This window comes from Saimiri boliviensis, chromosome 2, assembly GCF_048565385.1.
Source record: "Saimiri boliviensis isolate mSaiBol1 chromosome 2, mSaiBol1.pri, whole genome shotgun sequence".
Classification (NCBI taxonomy): domain Eukaryota; kingdom Metazoa; phylum Chordata; class Mammalia; order Primates; family Cebidae; genus Saimiri; species Saimiri boliviensis.
Window position 1 is genome coordinate 154720959 of NC_133450.1, and position 22881 is coordinate 154743839.

The 22881-nt window shown below is 39.0% G+C and overlaps 1 protein-coding gene across 10 annotated transcripts in view; it reads left to right on the plus strand.

Moving 5' to 3' along the window:
• The window catches only part of KANK1 (KN motif and ankyrin repeat domains 1), a 240357-nt gene that overhangs the window by 67598 nt on the left and 149878 nt on the right, over nucleotides 1-22881 (plus strand). For 8 of the 10 annotated variants that reach the window (XM_074394726.1, XM_074394725.1, XM_010346150.3 and 5 more), the window contains exon 2: nucleotides 6752-6877. The gene's annotated coding sequence lies outside the window, so the exon portion shown is untranslated. Of the gene's footprint in view, nucleotides 1-6751; nucleotides 6878-20195; nucleotides 20652-22881 lie in introns of those variants that run through there. The other 2 variants (XM_074394727.1, XM_074394728.1) reach the window with 2 other exon arrangements.

The following is a 22881-nucleotide window of genomic DNA, read 5'->3' on the forward strand; positions in this document are numbered from 1 at the left end:
CTGGATCTGCTTCCCTCTGCCCCCGGTGTGGGCTCCCCTAGCACAGCTGGGTATTAGCTTGGTAATGGGAAAGGATAGTATTCAACTGGCAATCTTTGGCTTCCAGGAACAAAACAAACTTAGGGGAGGATGTTATCAGGATACTGAAGTCCTCCCCAAAACCCAGGATATTCAGCAAAAACCTGGAATCAGAAATAGAAAAGCAGGAGGAAGTTGAAGGACTCTGTCTCTATGTGTTGTCTCTGCTTCTCTCAGCTCCATTCTCACCGTTCTGGACTCCAGCTGTTTTGTCATCCATAGCTATACAACACACAGATCCAGCTCCATCTGGAGCCTGCCTGGCAGTTCCTCAGCCCTGATTTTAAAGCCCAAGCCCTAGGGGAAGACCATCTTGCTCAGCATAGATCTCACGCCTTTATGTGGTCCAGTGAGCCATGGTCGGGGAGGTAAGTGGGTGCAGGGAGTCAGTATGGGAGGCCACCTCTAACTCTGTGGCCCAGTTAGAAGAGCCCGAAGAGGGGAGTAGCTTGCATAGATGGGACAAAAGTACTCTCCCTATGTTATTGCATCCACTTGTTGCTGTGGGTTTATTCATTAATCCCGCACTTGGAAAGTAATGATCTTTGGCTCCAAGAAAATCTGGAGGTTGGACCTGAAAAACCTCAGACCAGACAGTGAATCAGTCCTGGATTGTGGTAAATTTTCTAAAGTGACTCCGCCCCATGAGGCTTCATGGCTGTCAGCGTGTCTCCAGTGATTCCTGTGTTAAACAGACCCTTTTCATGCAGTGGTGCCAAGTGAGACTGGAAGTTCTTTGTGAAATGTTTGCGTGATACAAAAGTCTTCTCGTGAATCTTCTCTGAAAGCGTCCTTTATTCTGAATACCATTTTGATCTCTGATCCACTGATGGGAGTCGATGTTGAACTGAGAAAAATAGATAGGTTACTAGCTATGAACCCCTCCTTCATTAGTACATTTGCTTACTAAGGGGTTAATTTAAATTGGGAATGAAGCTTAGTCCACAAACTAGAGGTGCAGAGAATATTGCACTTTGCTAAGTAGACTTAATCTTGACTCTAAGCTTCTATTGCTTTCAGGTAGCAGAAAGGTTTGCCTCAATTATTCTTGGATTTATTTCCCATATAGCCCTCCCAGGATTGTGCCAAGTTTCCAGGCCTTACTAATGTCATGTCAGGAAGGTGTCCTAAGTTATCTGTTTACACCAGTCCCTACTGCTTCTGGGCTGCATTTGAGGCTAGGAAGGATGCTTTGTCAGCATCCAGCCATCCCGCTGGGGTTGCTGCACACCTGAGGGTGCAGCCAGAGTGCAGGTATGGCCATCTGCCACTCTGAGTTTCACACTCATTCACCTCCAAGAGCTCCCCTTAGTCTGAGGGATCCGTGCTGCCTTCTCAACTGCTTTTCTCCTTAAGGAACCCTACCACAGCCTCCCTGAAGCAGGTAAGCCAGAGTCCTCAAACCTTGTGAATCAGGAAATTTCAGAGAAGCATTGAGGACTCCCGCTGCTCCAGTCAGTAACTACTCAAGTGCTGGCTGCCGCCAGGTGGTGCAAAAGGCGCTGGTTCTTTTGCGGTCACCTAGCAACAGTCTCCTTGTGGCCACTGCCCCATGTAGAGGTGACAGCTGCCCTTCCTCTTAGCTACCTGCTGGGGCTTGTCGGGGCAGAGAGTATGAGGGTACATGTGGCTGGCTGCACCTGCCTCAAATTGGCAGGAGGATATGAGGCATTTTGTTGTTGCTGCTGTTGTTTGGCTATTTCCAAAACGCATTTGGAAACCTGTTACTCCATAAGAGTGGCCTTCAAATTCGTAAGCATTTTGTATAAATCTTCAGTGAATTAATAAAAGTATTTCCTTTTCCATTTTCTGGCAATGGGTAGTCTAGTTCTGTTAATATTCCTGTGAAGAAACTCATCTACCAGGCTCACTCACCCTGTGCACTTTAGCCCTTGGAATCCTTAGTGGCTAGACTAATTGAGTACAACCAGTTTTGACAATCAGCTACCTTCCCTTTGCTATTATTGCAGATGCTGCCTTGCCCATAGCACAACCAATGCATTTAAAAAGTAAAAACATTTGGGGGTGGGGGAGCTATGATCAAATAAAGGAGATCTCTATGGAATATGGCAAAGCTTGCACACAACTTTAATAAAAATATGCTGTCTTGAGCAACCAGCATATTACAGAGGCTCTGTGAATGCCTTTTCATCTAGAATTTCAGCACGAGCTGTACATAAAATATTTATACAGCACAGTGTGCTTTACCCCTGACAAAAGCATGGGTTCAGATGTATGCTGTTGCTGTAGACATCACTAACGTATAAGCCACTGAAGAACCCTTAAGGTATTTGTGTTAGAGAGCAAAGTATCTGTCATCATGTTAAACTTTTAGTGACTGATAATGTAGCCTAGGCTTCTAGCCAAAAATATTTTTCTTGCTCTCAGAATGACAATAGTAAGGGGAATAGAGACAATAGAGGAAGGGGAAGAAGAGTTTGCTAGAGAAACTTAAAAGAAATGGTTGCTGCAAAGCATAGTAACTTGGTTTGTTGCTGGCAGAGAAATGGGAGTAGTCTCTGGGATTAATTCTAAGGAGGAAATTTTACTACAGATACAGCTGGGAATAATTCTGTTACCAAGTCTTTTTTAGGATCAATACAGAGCTTATTCGTAAAAATTTAAAATCTAATTATCACTTTACTGTCTCTGGATATCTATTACATTTTATCTGTAAAAGAGGAATGGAAATGCCTTCCCAGTAGGTTCATCATAAGTACTGAAAGAATAAGGGTCCTTATGAAGACCTCAGTAAGTAGCAGCCATTTTCCCTTTTGGTTTTGTTTTTATGATGATTACTTCCACTCATTTAACTGCATGTTCTTTAAGCTTCAAAATAGATAAGTCAAGTAGTGATGTTTCCATTTTAGAAATAAACTAGGGAAATGAATTGTAATACACATGACAAAGCTCATATATTAATATCCTTATATATGAGGGATCCTTCAGTATCCTTATGATAAAGATCCTTTCCGGCTCTAATAGGCTTGAGTTGATTTTGTTTCCCAATGAATATACTATTTTCTCTCCATTATTCAGGACATACAGATTAATATTAACACATGTCAATCCATATGTGTATTAATCCACAATATATATTAATATATTCATACATCCTTAGTTGATATCCTGGATATGTGAAATTAATATCCTGGATATATGAAAAGGTATTCCAGATCAATAAGAGGAACACTCTAGTAGAAAAATCGAGAACATGAACGAGTGTAAAAAGGTACAAAGTGTTCAAACTCAAAGATACGCTATTCAAAATTTAAAATTAAATCTGTAGAATACAATTTTTAAAAATAGCATTACCTAGTGTTAGAGGGTGTGCAGAGGATTGGGTATTGTCATGTGCCACTGGCTCAAACATTGTGTAGGGCAAGTTATCAACATCAGATTCTCACATTTTCCATACATTTGACCTTGACATTATCCTAGGCAAATACTTAATGGTGTAGTGAAGGATATCTTTCTCAACATTAAATACATAATCAAAAATTGGAGGTGACTTAAATGCTTCAAGGGGATTTATTAAAACGGATTGTTTGGCAGCCATTAAAAATGAAAGCATACGAGACTACTAAATGATACAGAACTTACATCAGAATAACTGGGAAAAAAAGTTACAAGTAATACCATATAATTCAGTGTTAGTGACACTTCTTTGCCCTTACACATTTGTGTATTATGTTTATGTGTGTCATGCATACATATCAAAGTAGAAGGAGGTTCAACAAACTGCTAATTGTCCTTATGATTTTTATGTTTTCTTTGATATTTAAAAAAACTGACAGTAAAGAAAAAGGACTATTTTGAAGGAAAAAAATTTATTTTTTAAATCAGCATTAATTACATAGATCACCCAAAGATAGTAATACAGTATTTGATCTGAATCTGGACTTCTGTTTATTTAACATATTTTGGTGTTTTTCCTTTTATGTTAAATAACTATCATTTACCTACAGCAGCAGAAGAATATAACTTAGCCGTTGAGACCTGATAACATGTAGCTGTTGAATAGTTCCGGAAGATTTGTTGGGGAACCAAAACCACGCATGTGAGGGTGGTGGTGGGAAAGACAAGGTGGGAAGGGTTCGCAGCCAGTTGTCAGTTATCTTCGGCAGTCTGGCGCTCTGCACACGACAAGGGAGGAGCAAGGGAGGAAGAGCAAGCTTGGGTATTTTGTTGAGCTGTTAAGTTTAGGGTGAGAAAATGACCAGCACAAACCTTTTGGCTTAAGAGCCAGTATTCTTGGCAGGAAGTCTCTGCTTGTTTCTGTTTCCCTTCCTCCCAGTTTCTCCTCAGGGTCCAGCAGTCAGCATTCTGTAGCTGCCATTTTGAAAATTGCAGATTTTCAGCCGGGCGCGGTGGCTCAAGCCTGTAATCCCAGCACTTTGGGAGGCCGAGGCGGGTGGATCACAAGGTCGAGAGATCGAGACCAACCTGGTCAACATGGTGAAACCCTGTCTCTACTAAAAATACAAAAAATTAGCTGGGCATGGTGGCGCGTGCCTATAATCCCAGCTACTCAGGAGGCTGAGGCAGGAGAATTGCCTGAACCCAGGAGGCGGAGGTTGCAGTGAGCCGAGATCGCGCCATTGCACTCCAGCCTGGGTAACAAGAGTGAAACTCCGTCTCAAAAAAAAAAAAAAAAAAGAAAATTGCAGATTTTCAAAATGACCTCATGATCTCCTTCCTAATTGTTAAACCCAGTGACATTTTGTCCCCATCTGCAGCTTTCGATGTGTTGTTAGTCAGCTCTCTTTGGGCTTTTGTGCCTCTCTACCCTTTTGGCTCTTCTGCCTCTGTAACCACTAGTGTCTTCTTCCATGTACCTTGACCCTTCACTGTGTCTTCTACTCACTCCCCTTAGAACCTTCTTTTACCCCCGGAGCTTCAACCGTCATCTTCAGGTAAAACTCTAGTGACCAGTCATCTTGCCCCATTGTGCATCATCCTTGCTGGCATTGAGAGTTTGGTCTTAAAGTGGTGCTTGAAATTAGAACATGTTTGCTTTGTCACAAAATCTGACAGACATTGGATGTACTTAGAACTCATATCTGGCTTTGTGAGACAGCTGTCAGATTGTCTACTAATGGTCTACCCATTGATGATAGAACAAGCTCCTTGTGTGAGCCTCAAATAAAAATGATGGAATTAATAAAAGACTCTTAAGCCTCATGAATGTCAAAAAGCACTGACAGAGCCGATCCAAAAAATAGGTGGTTTGTAAAAACTCTTAAGACAATTCACACTGAAGTGAAAAGCTTAACTTAAAATAATCAGAATAGCTTTTTCCAGCTGGACAACTAAGCTTGGTAAACATGAAAGAGTCTACAATAATGTTAAGGCAGTGTGTGAGGGTTAAATTGTTTCCAAGGTTGGCCTTGCTGGGGCTTTGGATTCAAGCTTTGTCTTGACAGAGGGGAGAAAGGTCTGTAGGGGACTGATGGGCCCAAAGGCAGAGTGTAAGTATGTGTCCTTGAGAGAATGATTAGATTAATCTGATTGAATAGAAGGTGTTTATTGGAAATTAGAGGAAGATAAAGTAGTGATAAATAATGGAAGAACTGAAGGTCAACAGAGGAGTTTATATGTGATGGAAGGGAAAATCATTATCACTAAGGATGTAGACGTGAGAAAACATTAGGTTTGGAAGTTAAAAGACCAGAGCACTTCAAAGTTTGTGGGATTCTGTAAGGTGAGATGGGAATAACTAATATTGTTCAGTACCTGCTATGTGATCTGTAAGGCATAAGGTCTCATTTTTATTTTACAGCAACCTTTGGAGTAGATGTGCTAGTTCCTATTTTATACATAGTGAGACTGAGTTTTAAGCAGGCATACTTGTCTAAGTTTTGCAGAATGGCTGGATCAAGATTCATGCCCAGGGACATCTGACTTCAAAGCACAGTGAGGATGGAAAACTTTGAAACTAGTTCTCTATTTTACAGTCAAGAGGATGGGCCCAAGCTTGTTCAAGGTTACAGGAATAGGATGAAAGCAATTTCTCTGTAAGAGAGTGGACAGGCTGTGATCTGCAGAGGGGCCAAGTTAGAGGCTCTTGTTAAAACAAATGGAATATGCTAGAGAAGTTGGGTTTAGCCGTGGCATAGGAGTGAAAAAGGGGTAGAGGGCAGCAGGACATTTGGGGAAAGTGATGGACTAATAGTGGAAGGTGATGATGAGAGGGATGACTTGGAAACAATTCCAAGGTTTTAGTCCCAGGGAACTGGCATTAACAGTTGTAGGAGAAAGGCCATCTGTTTGTTATGGAGGGATCTGAGTAAGAATGACAGAGATTAAAAAATACATTAAAATAGAATGGTATTCATGTGCTGACTTATGTATATACTACCAAATACACAAAGGAGGACAGAACAGAAGGTGGAAAGCTATGAGGGATCCAGCACTTTTCTTTGCTGGTGGTGTCACCAGAGTGAGTAGCTAGGCTTTACCTAAAGTAAAAGGGACTCTTGCATGGTATCTTAGGCTCCCTTTTATTCTGGCTGCCCCTATACCCCCAGCATGAAAGTGGCTTAACTGTACTTTGATTTCCAAAATGCATAGCTGTTTCCAATAATTGATTCCCTTCTCCTGAGGATCTCAAGCCTAAAAAAGAGTATTGTTCCGTTACTTTTCCCTCAAAGAGATTTCTTTTTCCTTTCAGGACCATGGTCACTATACTGGATGGACTTCTGAACTAGTGAATTACTTTCATCTTTTGATCACACTAGAAAATTGTCCATGGAGTTGAAATATTTATTGCAGTAATTTCTGGCCTTACGTAATTAAGGTAACATACCACTTTTTCTTTATAACTATCATGAAGTTGTCATGTTTGTCTCCTTTAACTTTGCTTTTTAGAGATACGAGTCCATTCTCTTCTTTTATGCTCCAATAATCTGTTGAGATTGCTCTTGATCTGCAAATGTGTGATTGCAGAAAAGACTTTTACAGGATGAAATATGCATAAGCTGTTTTACTCTGAAGAATAAAAGTGAATTGTATTACTCTTTAGATTAAATCAATAAATACCCCATTTCCATAAACACAATATGCGTAGACTGGATAATACTAAGGAAACTTAATAGATCAAAAGGAGTATTAAGGCTACTTGAAAAAAATGGAGATATTCAAATATTAATGTATTGCTAGCTTTATTCAATAAATCTAAAAAATAGAGTTTACATAAAAATCTGTTAACTCATTTCTAGAGATGTGTTAAAATTGTATTATATTATTTTCCAAGTGTTTAGAATATGTGCATGTGTTGTATGTGTTAACTTTCTCTGCTTTTGCAAATTGAGTAACATTTATTGCATGCGTGTGCTGTGCCAAGCTAAATAGTAAGCACTTTGTATTATTAATTCTCATTACCCTTGGGGTTAGTACTTTTATTATCCTCATTTATACACGGGAAAATTGAGGCTCAGAGAAATTAGCTGGGCACGGTGGCTCACTCCTGTAATGCCAGCACTTTGGGAGGCCAAGGCAGGCAGATCACTTGAGATCAGGAGTTTGAGACCAACCTGACCAACATGGTAAAACTCCATCTTTAGTAAAAATACAAAAATTAGCTGGGGATGGTGGCATACACCTGTAATCTCAGGTACTAGAGAGTCTGAGGCAGGAGAATCACTTAACCCAGGAGTTAGAGGCTGCATTGTGCTGAGATTGCGCTTTTGCGCTCTAGTCTGGGTGACAGAGCTGGACTTGGTCTCTCAAAAAAAAAAAAAGAGAAATTAAGTGACTTGCCCATGTAATTTAAGTAATGAATTTAAGAGTGATTTAATTTTTAAAATTAAATGACTTGCCCAGCTGGTAAACCCACTGGCTCAGAACTTGAACCAATCAGATATGAAAGCCCATGTCAATGGGTTTTATTTTTTACATACTTCTTTTCCTTAATAAAATGTTTATTCCTTTTTTCTACAGCATTTTTTTTAAATGACTGCATAGTGTTCAGATATATGGAAATATAATGGTTTCTCTATCCTATCTTCTTTTATTAGACATTTTTGTTATTACTTGTTTGCTTTTAGAAATAGCATTGCAGTGAACATCTGTCATGCACATCTATGATTATTCCCCTAGGATAAATTGCTACAAGTGGCATTGCTGAACATTGATAGAATATAGCACTCAGGTATTGATGTAGTCTGTTAATTTACTCTGTTGATACACTGTTTTCTTGAAAGACCATACCGTTTATAATCTCAGTAGCAGTGTATGGAAGTACCTGATAACTTTCAGCTCTCAGCAACACTGGTAGTTAGCAATTTGAAAAAAAGTGTTGGTTTTTAAAAAGCATTCTAAATATTCCTGTTTAAGTCCATATTATCCCTTGCATCTAAGGCTGTAGTAGTCATTATCTCCTTACTGGTTTATTTCTTTCTAGCACCCACTTTGCCAGTAACGGAATTAGATAGGGCATGGATTTTAGAGGTAGATACCTGGGTTCAAATCATGACTGTGATCTGCCTCAATTTTCCCATAAGTAAAATGAAAATAGTAATAAAACCTCTCTGGTAAAGTACTTTAGCACAGCGCCTGACTTTTGGTATGTGTTCAAAAATCGTTGGCTTACTACTGTTGTCTTCCAGAAGTCCCTGCTCATATAATTTTATAACTCCAAGGTTATACTTGTTTTTTAATGAATTATAATTATTACCAAATCAGTAATTCACAGTTGAAACTAAAGTGCTGACATTGAAGCATTGTTAGTGTTGACACTGTGACCAACCTGAAGATCACAGATGACCTTCCCTGGCTCAGTTGAAGCTGAGAGGTCAGGGATAGGGTAGTAACAGGAATAACTAGAATGTTAAGTGCTTTATATTAAGCTACCAGTGTACTTCCGCAAACGTTCTCTCATTTGATCCTCACAACACAGCTGTGAAGGAGATGGAGCAGATATTATTAATCTCATCTTACAGAGGAGGAAATTGACTTGGAGGATTAAGTGGCTTGCTCTCTGAAGGTTGTAGAAATGGTCAGTGGCAGAGCTGAATGTGTACTCTGGGCCTTCTGACTGTAAATACTTACTCTTGATGCTTCCTAACATGGTAAGCTAAGGAGGTGCAGGTGGAGATACCCAGGTCTAGAGATTTGCTGGAAAAGAAGGAGCAAAAGAGAATGCTACTGGGAGGAGGCAGCAGAGTTGGGGTAAGGGAACTTAGATGTGCTAAAAGTGAAGGGAGGTACCCAGTGGGGGAAGAGGTCAGGGGAAGGAGTCATAAAGAAAGAGGAAAACTGAGGGGCCAGGACTTCCATGCTCACAGGGCTGGCTGACTAGATCAGGGTGGACGGCTTCATCCTTGAGACAGGAGGGATGCTACCCCTGAACCGGGAAGGAGGGAGGACATGGAGCAGGTGGACTCAGGTGATTTGAAATAGAAAGAAACTTTAAGAGAGCCGAAGGATTATGGCCTGAATAAAGAAAGAATAAAATATTTGTTTCTGGAGAGTAAAAGTGGTGGATTTGGGGTTTTAGATTTGAGAAGAGGAAGCCATTTAGAATATCTGTTGTGGGAAATGGGCCAAGGAATTAGAAATGCCTGCCAAAGACCCCTACTGTGCAGGAGGCAGGACCCAGCTAAAAACATCTGGGCTGTAACTCAACAGATTCTGTGAACCCCTTAGGTGTGCCGAGAATATCCTTGCCAGATGTATGTAACCATCTGAGGGTGTTTGTGAGCTCAGCGACAGACAGGCAGAGGATCAATATGAACAAGGAAATATGCCTTAATTGCTTGAGGAGTGAGGGAAAAACGGCACTTTCCAATAACCCTCTTGTTTCCAAATACCAAAGCAGCTGTCAGGCTGTGTGCCTGTCCTGGGTACCTTTTACTCAGGAGTTAAGTGCCACAGTTAAGACATTTTTGCCTACTTCTCAGGGGGATACATGGTTTTTTAATTAGTGAAGACCAAGTAGCGATAGTTTTGTTTTGGGTCCTAATAGCCTTTGTTAGTATAGTCAGGGAGGTGAAGTGAGGAGATGGTGAATCGTTTCCTAAGCTTCAAAATGAAGAATTGGACTAAACATAGGTTCCTCAAAGTCCCTTTTCAGCATTACCATTTCTGATTCATCTCAAGTCTACACTGTCTCCTCCTTTACCAGACAGTTTAGTGTGTCTCAAGTTTTATTTTATGGTGTTTTAGATTTTTTTTTTTTTTTTTGCTTAGAGACTTCATGCATTATTAAAAGCAGTAAATAGTGACTGTAGAAAAATGAAAGATATGTCAGTAAATAAAAGACCCGTTAAAAATGTGTGATTTTTGCCACCATTAAATAACCACTGTTCATGTTGTTCCAGAGATTTTTTTTAAAAGTACATATGCCTAAATAAGATTCTTAAATTCAAAAGTGCCCTCTGCTTTTCTCAGTTGATAAATTATAAACCTTTGTCCTCATTAGTTGTCACTGCTGTGTGATTATTAAGGGTTGGTGAAGATTCTGTTTCAGGAATGTATTTTAACAAATCTCGCTTTGGACATGTATGTTAATGTACATCCTTCTAACTGTATTTGTGAGGGTGCTCTTAATTATTTCCTTATAAGATTAAGAAAGAAGTTTGATATATAATACATATTGCTGGAAGACTTAACCAACTTACAATTCCATCACCGGTATATGAGAAGTCTCTTTTCCCACATCCTTCTTAGCATTGGATAGCAGAGTTTAAAAACAAAAACAAACAAACAAAAAAAAACCTTACCAGTTTTGTAGACAGATGAAGATCTTTTCATATGCCATTTATATTCCTTTGTGAATTTTCTGTTCATAGCCTTTGCCCATTTCTCCAGAGGGATGTTTGCTATTTTTGTTACTGACTTGCAGCAACAAGATTTTAAAGATTAACATTTTTAAAGTATCTTTTATTATAAAAATATATGAAATTTTGTAATTTGTCTTTGAATTTTATACTGCTTTTAAATGTATGTAAATATTTAATTCTAGGTAGTCAAATCTTTTCCTTTGTGGTTTCCTTATAATAACTAGGAAGTGAGAATGCTGTGGTATTTGTTGCCCACTGTCAGTTCTTTACATAGCAGAGTAATCTCTTTCGAATATAATCATATCTTGGCATACACTGCCTGAGCTCATCATGGCATTCTTGTTAACCATGACCTGCAGGGCCTGGCATGATCTGGCTTTGCCTGCTCTAAAGCCCCACCTCTTGTCGCTCACCCTTCAACACTGTGTTCCAGCCCCACCGCCTCTTCTAAGTTCAAGGAATATGCCAACCTCCTTCCTGTCCCTGAGATCCTGCAGATATAGTTTTTTTTTTGCCTGGAAAATGTGTGCATGCATGCATGCCCGTGCATGTGCACACACACCCCTTTGAGCACTTCTCAATAGGCAATTACTATTTTTATTTATTTATTTATTTATGAGATGCAGTCTCGGCTCTGTCGCCCAGGCTGGACGCCATGGTGCTATGTCGGCTCACTGCAACCTCTACCTTACAGGTTCAAGCTATTTTCCTGCCTCAGTCTACTGAGTAGCTGGTCTTACAGGTGCCTACTACCACACCCAGCTAATTTTTGTATTTTTGGTAGACAGGGTTTCACCATGTTGGCTAGGCTGGTCTCAAACTCTTGACCTCAGATGATCTACTCACCTCAGCTTCACAAAGTGCTGGGATTAAGGAGTGAGCAACCATGGCCAGCCACAATTATTATTTTTTATTAACTTACTCTTTACCTATTTCTTCCTCTAGCCTATAACTCCATAGAGGCGGGGAGCTGTCTGTATGGTCCACAGCAAGGTCTCTAGTGCTTAGCATATCGTATTTATAGAAGAAATGAATTAATATTACATCTCTAACCACAAGATTACACAGAAATTTACCTATATTGACCTTACTGTAGTTGTATGGATTCATTTCACATTTTAAAATATTTTATCTGTATGAAGCTTAGTTTGAAATGTGATTCAAGATAGGAATTAAAATTCATTTCTTTCCCAAATGAATAGCCACCTGCAATTTTTGTAGTTCTTGTTTATAAGAGAATCCTGACTCAAATTATAGTCCTTAAGTGCTATGATACTGTTTTTTGTTTCTTTTGTTTGCTTTTCTCTCCTTGAGTAGTCCTTTGTGCAAAACATAAATGCAGAAACTATTAATTGACTTGAGCCAAATTCCTCATGAGCATACTGGCTTAGTACCAAGAAAGATGATCCTGGGGTCAGCCACTACAGCCTGCCTTCTAAGAGGAAGGAAGACATAATGTGACCGACTTAGGGATTTGAGGGCTTTGTACGTGCTCAATATCTAATGCTAGTAGACAATCTTGTTTTAGATAATTCCGGCTGCCATTTTTTTTTTAAACCATTGAATGTGAACATTACAGTGACTGCTTTTCCTGTCTCTTATCTCTAGATGTGGAATAAAAATCTTTTGACAGACCCTATGTTTCAAGTTTTGGTTTGGAAAATACTGGTCATTATTCCTTTCCATATTTTAACTCTTTGAAAATTAAAATTAATGACAAAAGTCATGTGTGCCCATTGTGAGATATTTAAACAGTAAAACATTTATACAGACAAGAAAGGACTCTTGTATCCCACTTTCTGATCCTATCCCTTAATATAACCACTGCTGAGTTTATTATATATCCTTCCAGACATTTTTTATGCTTAGTAGATAGATATATTAGATCTTTACACATATCCCTCCCCGCCACCCCCCCGCCATGTACTTGCATAGTTTTTCTGACTACTGTCATGAACTTTCTTATACACATTAGCAGAATTCAAAAACACCTGAAGCCTTTTTTGGCTGGTGGCATCTTAGAGAAGTTACCAGTCGATGTTTTCACAGGTCTTTAAACACAAAGACCCGATTTGTTTGTGTAAATTACTGGATGCAGTCTTCCAGAGAGCGGGGGCTTGGGCACATTCAGGAACATGGTACGATCTGATGATTATTATTTCCATCCCACTACAGAGGAAGAAATGGGGACTTAAAAGGGACAGGAGTGAATTCTTCTAAATTCATGAAAATGAACACTTAGCCTAAAATGTGTTCACTGGGTTATGAAACATAGCTGGATTTCTAGTGCATGGGATAGGAGGTGGGATGCTATCAGTGTATCATTGTTATTATTATTATTTTGAGACAGTCTTGTTCTGTCGCCAGGCTGGAGTCCAGTGGCACAATCTCGGCTCACTGCAACATACGCCTCCAGGGTTCAGGTGATTCTCCTGCCTCAACCTCCTGAATAGCTGGGACTACAGGCATGCTCCACCGTGCATGGCTAATTTTTGTGTTTTTAGTAGAGACGAGGTTTCACTAGGTTGGCGGTGGCGGTCTTGATCTCTTGACCTTGTGATGCACCCACCTCAGCCTCCCAATATAAAATGTTTTATAACTTTGTCTCTTATTTCTGCTTCCCTCCTCCGGTCATGAGAATACAAGGTAAATTTGGAGTGGGTGAGGGTGGAGAGCAAAGTGACTCCCTGGGCTGTGCCCTTCACACTGGCTTTAGAAAGCCTGCAGCTGACTGCCCTGGGGTCTGATCTATGGCGCTGCACTCCAGAAAACTATAAGGTGTGCTATAAGTGATGGGGGCTGTGGACTTAGGCAGAATTGCACTTGTTGGGGGTTTTCACAGTACCTACCTCATTATACTAGAGAGGCAAGTTTCATTGCTTAAGCGGACAATTTATGGCAATAGACTTATCTCCTTGTTTTAGCTTTTTATGTTTTTCTGCCTTTAATAAAATGTGAAGTCACAAAGCAATTAAATAGTAGTGTAGTTTTCAGGCAGGAGGTGGAGAAAGGCTAACTAGGGTGAAAGGCCAACATGATTGACAGAGGCTGGCTGGAGATTTACATTGAGAATAACTCGTTCTTCAAAACTTTCTTGATTTTCTGGTGAGAATTATGAGGCAAATCATATACCAGAAGGATGGATGATTAAAAATGTAGGAGTTATGATTTCTTTTTGACTTTGTAAGTCTCTAAATCCTCCACCTTAACAGAGTTCTTATTTCAAAATGGGAACCAGCCCTGCCAGAGACTAAAGTGAGTCAGAAATACTCTAAAATCTTCAGCAGTTAGTGTGAGATTGTTTATATTTTGTAAAATTTCTTAAGATACAGTGAACTGAAGTTGAGAATCTGAGTGGTTTTTTTTTTTTTTTTTTTTTTTTTTTTTCATTTCCTAAAGCAGACGTCCCCAAACTATGGCCCCGTGGGCCGCCTGCGGCCCCCTGAGGCCATTTATCCGGCCCGCCTCCGCACTTCAGGAAGGGGCACCTCTTTCATTGGTGGTCAATGAGAGGAGCACAGTATGTGGCAGCCCTCCAACGGTCTGAGGGACGATGAACTGGCCCCCTGTGTAAAAAGTTTGGGGACACCTGAAAGTCTTATCCACAATTACAGATGTTTTTGAATATTCAAAAATATCGAATGCAATTTCAGTTGTTTCTAGAATTAAAAAAAAAAGAATAATTTTTGACACTTTAAATGAGGAAAAGATTTTTAAAACCAAATATAAAAATCTGAAGAGCTCAGATTCCCTGTCTCTCCTTTTCCAACCTCCTCTAATATATAAAACAAATCTTTTTGATTCAGCCACTCTGTATTGATAGTGGCCTATTTATTACAATCAGAAGAATTAAACAATAAAGATATATAGATACTTTGTCTCTTTTTCTTATTGTAGATAAAATTTGATTTTAAAATTTTTTATTCAGCAGAATGCAGTTTCAAAAAGAAAAGGATTTTTAGAAAAGCTGACTTTTGATTTAAAGTTCTTGTTTTGTTCTAATAATCACATTGAAATGGCCAAAACAAATAGTTTAAATTAAAACACAGTGGTGGCCTGGCATGGTGGCACATGACTGTGGTCCCAGCTACTCAGGAGGCTAAGGCCAGCAGATTACTTGAGCCCAGGAGTTCAAGACCAGGCAGGGCAACATAGTGAGACTCTGTCTCTATTTCTGAAGCGTGGTGATTGGTACCTGTTGAGAGAAGGGTTAACTGAGAGTCATTCACGTGGCCCAGAAAGTAAGTGGCTACAACGACAGTGCTTTTTCTGGTGTGTATTTCCCTTGCTGTGAAAGCACCCTGAAGGAGAGACCTCATGCCATTGCAGGAGCACCTGAGCTTCAGTCTTCTGCATTGCAAATAGAGCAAGAACCTGAGGAAAAGCCTGAACAATGAGCCTGCTGTGATTTAGGGTGTGCTTTTAGACAGTTATTCGTAATAATTTTTTGGGGGGGCAGGGCCTCTCTCTGTTGCCCAGGCTAGAGAGCAGTGGCATGATCATAGCTTACTGAAGCCTCAGATTCCTGGGCTCAAGCAGTCCTCCCACCTCAGTCTACTGAGTAGCTGGGACTATACTGTGCGCCACCACATCTGGCTAATTTACTTTTTTGTCACATCTGGCTAATTTACTTTTTTGTGGAGGTGAGATCTTGCTTTTGTTGCCTGGCCTCAGACTCCCGGCCTCAGGTGGTCCTCCTACATGGGCCTCCCAAAGTTCTAGGATTACAGGCATGAGCCACTGCGCCCAGCCTCATGAGAATATTTATGAAGATAGATAGAATTGTTAACTTCCACAGCTTGACAAAGGATAACAAACAGCTTTTACACTTTGAACATCCCTTATCCCAAATGCTTGGGACCAGAATTACTTCGGACTTTGGACTTTTTTGGATTGGGGAATATTTACATATACATAATGAAATGTCTTGGGGATGGCACACAAGTCTAAATACAAAGTTGGTTTGTGTTTCGTATGCACCTTAGGAAGCCTGAAGGTAACTTTATACAATATTTTAAATAATTTTGTGCATGAAGTAAAGTTTTGACTGTAACCTATCATGTGAGGTCAGGTGTGAAATTTCCACTTTTGGTGTCATGTCAGCATTCAAAAAGTGTTGGATTGTGAAGCATTTCTATTTCAGATTCTTGGATTAAGAATGTTCAACTTGTATGCCAAATTAGTAAATACTTTTTGAGTTCCTACCCACATCCCTCTGTGTCTGGTCTAGAAGCAGCCATGGTTTAGTTTCATCACCTGTAAGGCAGGGTGTGGAACTTCTTTTAATGTACATCACTGTAAGTTAAGTTTGGATAGAGAAAAGACTAAAGGCAGCCATGGCTGGCTGTTCTCTGAGCCCCTATGCTAAGCTTAACTGGGCTTTTGTTTCTGGCAGTGGAACATTTTGCTGTCATGGAGCCAGTGATTATATACCATCTCTGGTTTTGAGTATTTCCGTTTCCCCTAGCAACAGCTCTTTATTTGGAGCGTTCCACAGAGAGGCAATGGGATACAGAAGATGCCCGTTTACACTAGGTACCACTGTCTCACTATGCCCCGGTAAAGTAAGGATGTCCACCATTATTACTTTACCAGTTTCCCATTGGTGTTTTGGTCTTACCTATACATTATTCTTTTAACTTTTATTTATTTTTAATGAGACAAAATTCACATAATATAGAAACAGGCAATTTAATAATTGACAATTCAGTGATATTTATTACATTCATAATTCTGTACAGCTGCCACCTCTCTCTAGTTCCAAAACATTTTTGTCACTACAAAAGAAAACTCTGTACCCAGTAATTGGTAACACCCTCCACTCTCCTCCCTCTCATCCCTGATGATCATTAATCTGCTTTCAGTCTCTCTGAATTTACAATTCTAGCTATCACAGGTAAAACAAATGGTTTCATACAGTATGTGACCTTTTGTGTCTGGCATCTTTCACGTTCATCCATGTTGTTATGTCCAAGCCACTTTATAGCTGAATAGTACACGGTATGGATGTGTCATAATTTGTTTATTCATTCGTCTGTTGATAGACATTTGATTTCTCCCACCTTTTGATTGTTATGAATAAGGCTGCTATGAACAGGGGCGTGTAAGTACTTGAGTGTCTGTTTTCATACCTCTGAATTAAATTGCTAGGTCATATGGCAGTTCTATATAACCTTTTTGGTAAACCATTTTCCATAGGGCCAAACCATTTCTAGTCCCACCAACAATGTACAAGATTCCAGTTTCTCCACATCTTTACAAACACTTATTTTCCTTTTTAAAAAAATTATAGTCATCCTTGTGCATATAAAGTAGTATTTTATTATGGTTTTGATTTTTATTTCCCTAATGATTAATAATAGTTATCTTTTCATTTGCATATTGGCCATTTGTGTATCTTCTTTGGAGACATGTTTGTTCAAGTTTTTTTTTTTTTTTTTTTTTTGAGACGGAGTCTTGCTCTGTCACCTAGGCTGGAATACAGTGGCATAATCTCTGCTAACTGCATCCTTTGCCTCCTGGTTCAAGCGATTTTCCTGCATCAGCCTTTTGAGTACCTGGGACTATAGGTGTACGCCACTATGCCCAGCTAATTTTAGTATTTTTAGTAGAGACAGGGTTTCGCTCTTTTGGCCAGGCTGGTCTCAAACTCCTGGACTCAAGTGATTCACCTGCCTGGGCCTCCTAAAGTGCTGGGATTGCAGGCATAAGCCACTACACCTGGCCTTTCACTTTCTTGGTAATATCTTCTGATCACCAATATTTTGGATTTTGAAAAGTCCAAGTGATCTGTATTTTATTGCTTTTGCTTTTAATGTCATCTCTAAGAATCGATTACCCAATCCAAAATCATGAATTTTTACCCTCATGTTTTCTTTTCTTTTCTTTCTTTCTTTCTTTTTTTTTTTTTTTTTTGAGACGGAGTCTTGCTCTGTTGCCAGTCTGGAGTGCAGCAGCATGATCTCAGCTCAAGACAACCTCTGCTCACTATGCCTGGCTAATTTTTGTAGTAAAGATGGGGTCTCACCATCTTGGCCAGGCTGGTCTCAAACTCCTGACCTCGGTGATCTGCCCATCTTGGCCTCCCAAAGTGCTGGGATTACAGATGTGAGCCACGGTGCCAGGCCTCCCTATGTTTTCTTCTAAGAGGTTATGATTTTATTTATTATACTTAGGTTGTTAATTCATTTTGAATTGATTTTTCATATGGTATGGATATCCACGTACAAAGGAATAAAGTTGGGCCCCTACCATTTGCTAAAGAGATTATATTTCCCCATTTGAATGGTCTTTGTATCCTTGTTAAAACTCTATTGGCCATATATGTGAGATTTTATTTCTGGACTCTTTATTCCTTTGGTCTGTATATCTATCCCTATACTAGTACCACACTGTTTTTGATTAGTGTAGCTTTGTAGTAAGTTTTGAAATTGAGAAGTGAGAGTTCTCCAACTTTTTTTTTTCTTTTTTAGTGTTGTTTTGACTGTTTGGCCCTTTTAGCTTCATATAAATTTAAGGATCTGTTTTTCCATTTCTGGAAAAAGGACTATTGGGGTTTTGCTAAGGAGTACATTGAATCTGCAGATGATTTGGAGTAATGTTGTCATCTTAACAATATTAAGGCTTCCAATCCATGAATATAGGATGTATTTCCATTTATATAGGTCTTATTCTTCAGCAGTGTTTTGTAATTTTTAGTGTATAAATCTTTTGCCTCTTGTGTTAAATTTGTTCCTAGGGTTTATTTTGTTTGTTTGGTTGGGTTTTTTTGGTTTGTTTGTTTTTGAGTCCGTCTCAGTCTGTCACCCAGAGTGGAGTGTGGTAGCGTAATGTTGGCTCACTGAAGCCTTTGCCCCCTGGGTTCAAGTGATTTTCATGCCTCAGCCTCCTGAGTAGCTGAGATTAGAGGCACATACCACCACGCCCAGCTAGTTTTTGTATTTTTAGTAGAGACGGGGTTTTGCCACATTGCCCAGGCTGGTTTCTAACTCCTGAGCTCAGGCAATCTGCCTGCCTTGGCCTCCCAAAGTGCTGGGATTATGGTTGTGAGCCACCATGCCCGACAATTCCTAGGTATTTTATTCTTTATATGCAATTGTAAATATGATTGTTTTCTTAATTTCCTTTATGCATGATTTATTCCTATTGTATAAAAATATAAAAATACAAGAAATATTTTTCATTTTTAAAAATAATCTCTAGTGGTTATTTTAAAATTCAAGGTAAGAACCCCACTATTCCTCCAAATATTCCTTAGAGTAGTCCCTGTTAACTTTGATATGTGTCCTTCTACATATTTTCCATGCATTTATATACAAACATACTTTCTTACTGTGAGTAAAATCATATACTTTGTCTATATTTTAACTTATTATTTTACATAATTATAGATTGGGTCTTTCTATGTTAGTACATTTACCTATTCCTCTTAAATGCTGCAGAATAGCCCACGGGTCCACTTAAATGCAGGTCCATATACAAGTCTACTTATATGCAGATACTTTGAACACAACATGGATTGAAAATAGAGCATTTGAGGGATGCAAAACTTATGTAAAGAGATAACTGACTTTTTATAAATGCAGGTTCTGCAGGGCTGACAACAGAACTTCAGTATGTGAGGATTTGGGTATTTGCATGCAGTCATGGAACCAGTCCTCCTCGTATATGGAGGGATGAATGTCCTTTGTTTAAGATTTTATTTTAATGATCATTTAGTATGTTTTTGATGTCTTATAGTATAAATGATGTAACAGTTAATAATTTTGTACCCACAATAACGTATGCCTGTGTAAGTCTTTAAGGTACTAATTGCTGAGGCAAAAAAAAAAAGCACATATTACCTTAAAAATGTTTTAAGTTTTGTTATATATAACATATAATTTACCATCTTCACTGTTACTTCAATACTGTTGTACAGTTCAATACTGTTATTTACATTCACATTATTGTGCAACCAGTCTCTAAAACTCTTTCATCTTCCAAAACAAAAGTGCTGTATCCATCATACAGCTCCCCACTGCCCTCTTCCCCTAGCAGCCATTTTACTTTCTGTCTCTATAATTTCGACTATTCTAGATACCTCATAAGTGGAATTACACAATGTCTGTCTTTTTGTGCTGACTTATTTTACCCAGCATAATGTCCTCAAGGCTCATCTATGTTGTAACATGCGTCAAATTTCATTCCTTTCTGAGACTGCATAATATTCGATTGTAGCACATTGTGCTTTTTAATGAACAGGAAGAAACCTTGTTTCCTTTTTTTTTTTTTAAAGTCCCTATTTATATCATTGTAGATGCTATTCACTGTTTTCTAAGAGCATCATATTGAGTAATTAAATGCTAATAATCTAAATAGAATATGAACAATAAAGTCCTTTTAGGTGTGTGTATGAACTGTATAACAGGTATTTTTAAATTCATTGTGGATCCAACTTCACATTATTATCTGAGGAAACAACTGGTAGCTGATTTGTGCATCTTGGGCTTCTTGCACTCTTGCCCTCCACATATCTCACCGCACCCCCAACATAGCTTTCATTATCCCCCCACCCACTGCTGGCATTCATTTTTAAATAGCTTTGGACTTTATGTCAAAAGATCTTCCACTTCTTGACACATTCTGTGAACACCCAGTGTTCTCTTCTTTTGCCCTATCCAGGAAAGACCAGTTGGGGAATTGGCTAATACGTTCTGAAATTAAAGACTTTGTTTTCGTGCTGGGTTACCTGAAAAGCTTAGCTACACTCCAGAAGGCAGCCCATCTTCGTTTTTCACGAAGGTCACAGTGAGTGATGTTCTGTCTTTCTGAGTCTCATGTCTCATACCTTTCTGTACTCTTTCACAATTAACTAAAGCAAAGGGAGATGCTTTTGTAAAATGCCCAAAGAAAAGAAAGCCAGATGGAAGTGAGGAGTAAGAGTAACCACAGTTGCTTTCCTCTTCCGTCAGTCTTTAAAAACTTACCTTGAAATAATGTTAGATTTAAAGGAATGTTGCAAAGGTAGTACAGAGCTTGCATACTCTTCACCCAGTTTCTCATGTTAACATCTTACATGACTATATTAAACTATGGTTAATATAATTATCAGAGTTGGGAATTTAAATTAGTCTAATACTTCTAGCTAAACGACAGACCTTATTAGCCTTCTATCCAGTTTTCTACTACTATCCTTTTTTTCTGTTCCGTGGTTCAATCCAAGATCCACATTATATTGTTTGACTCCTTAAACTCCCACAGTTTGTGACAGTTCCTTGTCATTCCTTGTCAGTTATTTTGTGAAATGACTCTAGATTTGAGGCTGTCTGATGTTTTCTACTGTTTACTTTTAGTTTATGCTTATGTGTGTGTGTGTATATATATATACACACACACACACACACACACACACACACACACACATACATAGATCATTGTACTTTAGGTTCTGGGTTACATGTGCAGATCATGCAGGATTGTTGCATAGGTACATACATGGTAATGCGGTTTGCTGCCTCCATCCCCCCATCACCTATATCCGGCATTTCTCCCCACGTTTTCCTTCCCCACTTTATGCTATTTTTTTCCTTAAAAGAATATCACAAAAGCAATGATGTATCTTTTTTTATTGCCTCATAACAGTGGTTACTAGATGTCAGTTTCCCTTATTGCTAGTGCTATTAGTGTGAACTCATGATGGATAGTTACTTCATTTTATGGATTATAACCCAACATTATCATCATTATTTTATTGCTCAAATTATTCTAGCTTTGGCCACTGGGCATTCCTTCAGGCTGGCTCTGATGTCCTTTTGACATCAGAAGTACATCTCTCTTAGTGGCATCCCCTGATGCTCCAGGCTAATCTTGTATTTTCCATGCCTTATTTTTGGAATCAGTCACTTCTCTAAGGAGCCTGGGTCTTTTTATTGGACAATGGCGTTTAGAAACCAATGTCTGAGTACCAAATGTGCACATTATAACTGGAGTAGCATTGCTTTCGTCTTCCGTGAGTTTTATGGTAAGCTCTTCCCTGTGAATATGGTTGTAAGAGGTCTGGGACTCATTTCTAACATTCTAGGTAGTGAGTCACTTTGTTATAAAGTCATTTTGATCATTTAATGTTGAGTTGTTAAAATCAATGCACATACCCTATAGAAAAATAGGTATTTTGATTATCAGTGGAATAGATTAACTTTTTGTGGAAAAATACTTTTATATTGATAGGTTAGCATTAGCATCCAGACATTTTGACATTCCTTTAATAACCTTTCATGGATTTTTGACTCTCATTTTTAGCCCATTCCATATTTTAATGAGAATGTCTTTTGGTTCGTTTTAGAGGTAAATACTACCTCATTTACAATGTCTAACTACAGACTGATCATACTATAATAAAGTAACTGTTTTTGCATAAACTTTTGTTGAGTTATTTTTGTCTTTATAATTTTATTTGTGAAGTCTTTACAGAGGACATCAGTAAAATAGTTGTAAGATTGAAAGCCTGTTCTCTTTGATGATCTGGTATAACTTCTTTTGACTGCTGCTTTTATTTCTTGCAAAACAGATCTTGTTTAGATGAAATTCCAGCATGACTCCTTTGTAATTTTTCGTATTTCTGCTGTTACCTCTCAGCTCTTGAACAGCTGTTTCTGTGAAGACCAAACATGCAGTCAAGGCACATTCCACCTGTGGTTGATGGGATTATCATAGTTACAAAGCATATTTATCCACAGTGATAATTACCTTCCTAAGCATTTTGCTCTATTTCAGAACCTCATTCGTGAGCCTTAGAATCTGTTTCTTATACAGGTATTGATCGACTTACGACCTATGCAACTTACGACCATTCGACTTTACAACCACAATCGCTAGCCACGACTGCTCCACATCTGGCAGCGCAAACGTTGCCCAGCTGGGTGTACAACAGTGCAGACCAGCTTCTGGCAGCACTACCATCTCCACGTGCACCATTTCAACTGCACATATAGCCTACTCAATTTACGACCAAATCCTGTTACGACCGTTCCGCGGTCCC